Here is a 2,500-nt window from a genome sequence, read left to right as displayed (position 1 = left end):
TGCTCCCCGGCGGGACGCCGGCTCTTCCCCCCGACCGATCTCAAGCGCCTCCATGAATTGGCGGACAAGCTGCTTGTGGGCAGCTTGCCGCCGTCGGCACTTGATTGCCTCGAGCGTTCGGTCGGGGAACATCCTGATGAGTTCTTGATTAACAAAGAAGAACCGGGCGTCCCTCTCAAGGAACAGTTCGGCCTCTGCCTTGGCGAGCGACAGGACTTCTTCCTCCGTCCACCTCGCGCGATGCCTCTCCGTCACGATCTCAGCGTTGGCGGCCGCAGGGTGTTGGCGGCGGCGATGGACCCCGAGACCGTTCTTCGTGGTAAAAGTGCGGTGGCACTCACTGCAAGCAAAGGGAGCTACACAAACTATCGCATTTTCGTTACGGCCGGTTGGCCGGATAGGTGCTGGGGTAGCTGGGGTGGCACCTTCAGCGGAAGGGCCACCATCTCTTGTTTCTTGTCGGCTGCCCCCAACTATAAAGGGATAATGCGAGGGGGGGCTGGTAACCCCCCCAAGCCCCTGGTGCGGTCTTCCACTCTGCGAAAATCAGCGGGCCCACGAGAAGGGGAGAAGACCGCAGGAGAGGAGAGGCTAAGAGGGCTAGGCCCATGTATTGCGCATCACTCTCCCTGTAACTATAACCCAAGGAAGGCACCTCGCAGCAGCAGCACGACTACATCAAGACCGCACTTCGAAAAGCCAAGTCCGGATGCAGCCACACCGCCGCCACTTGGCCACCTTAAGAGAGTCATAGTTACTCCCGCCGTTTACCCGCGCTTGCTTGAATTTCTTCACGTTGACATTCAGAGCACTGGGCAGAAATCACATTGCGTCAACACCCGCTAGGGCCATCGCAATGCTTTGTTTTAATTAGACAGTCGGATTCCCCCAGTCCGTGCCAGTTCTGAGTTGATCGTTGAATGGCGGCCGAAGAGAATCCGCGCACCCGCGCGCCCCCGGAGGAGCACGCTAAGGCGGACGCGGCCTCGCAGCAAGGAAGATCCGTGGGAGGCCAAGGCACGGGACCGAGCTCGGATCCTGCACGCAGGTTGAAGCACCGGGGCGCGAACGCCGCGCAGGCGCGCGCATCCTGCACCGCCGGCCAGCACGAGGCCGACCAACGGCGAGAGCAGACCACGCCCGCGCTAAAGGCCCGCACTTACCGGCACCCCTACGGCACTCACCTCGCCCAGGCCCGGCACGTTAGCGCTGACCCACTTCCCGACCAAGCCCGACACGCCCCGATCCTCAGAGCCAATCCTTATCCCGAAGTTACGGATCCAATTTGCCGACTTCCCTTACCTACATTATTCTATCGACTAGAGGCTCTTCACCTTGGAGACCTGCTGCGGATATGGGTACGAACCGGCGCGACACCTCCACGTGGCCCTCTCCCGGATTTTCAAGGTCCGAGGGGAAGATCGGGACACCGCCGCAACTGCGGTGCTCTTCGCGTTCCAAACCCTATCTCCCTGCTAGAGGATTCCAGGGAACTCGAACGCTCATGCAGAAAAGAAAACTCTTCCCCGATCTCCCGACGGCGTCTCCGGGTCCTTTTGGGTTACCCCGACGAGCATCTCTAAAAGAGGGGCCCGACTTGTATCGGTTCCGCTGCCGGGTTCCGGAATAGGAACCGGATTCCCTTTCGCCCAACGGGGGCCAGCACAAAGCGCATCATGCTATGACGGCCCCCATCAACATCGGATTTCTCCTAGGGCTTAGGATCGACTGACTCGTGTGCAACGGCTGTTCACACGAAACCCTTCTCCGCGTCAGCCCTCCAGGGCCTCGCTGGAGTATTTGCTACTACCACCAAGATCTGCACCGACGGCGGCTCCAGGCAGGCTCACGCCCAGACCCTTCTGCGCCCACCGCCGCGACCCTCCTACTCGTCAGGGCTTCGCGGCCGGCCGCAAGGACCGGCCATGACTGCCAGACTGACGGCCGAGTATAGGCACGACGCTTCAGCGCCATCCATTTTCAGGGCTAGTTGCTTCGGCAGGTGAGTTGTTACACACTCCTTAGCGGATTCCGACTTCCATGGCCACCGTCCTGCTGTCTTAAGCAACCAACGCCTTTCATGGTTTCCCATGAGCGTCGATTCGGGCGCCTTAACTCGGCGTTTGGTTCATCCCACAGCGCCAGTTCTGCTTACCAAAAGTGGCCCACTTGGCACTCCGATCCGAGTCGTTTGCTCGCGGCTTCAGCATATCAAGCAAGCCGGAGATCTCACCCATTTAAAGTTTGAGAATAGGTTGAGGTCGTTTCGGCCCCAAGGCCTCTAATCATTCGCTTTACCGGATGAGACTCGTACGAGCACCAGCTATCCTGAGGGAAACTTCGGAGGGAACCAGCTACTAGATGGTTCGATTAGTCTTTCGCCCCTATACCCAGCTCCGACGATCGATTTGCACGTCAGAATCGCTACGGACCTCCATCAGGGTTTCCCCTGACTTCGTCCTGGCCAGGCATAGTTCACCATCTTTCGGGTCCCAACGTG

General features: G+C 59.4%; 1 pseudogene; it reads right to left on the bottom strand.

Moving 5' to 3' along the window:
- LOC124774431 overlaps positions 1-2,500 on the bottom strand; it is a 7,964-nt pseudogene that overhangs the window by 4,342 nt on the left and 1,122 nt on the right.

This window comes from Schistocerca piceifrons, unplaced genomic scaffold, assembly GCF_021461385.2.
Source record: "Schistocerca piceifrons isolate TAMUIC-IGC-003096 unplaced genomic scaffold, iqSchPice1.1 HiC_scaffold_961, whole genome shotgun sequence".
NCBI lineage: Eukaryota > Metazoa > Arthropoda > Insecta > Orthoptera > Acrididae > Schistocerca > Schistocerca piceifrons.
Note: the sequence above shows the minus strand (reverse complement) of the source record. Positions and strands in the feature narration are given on the sequence as shown.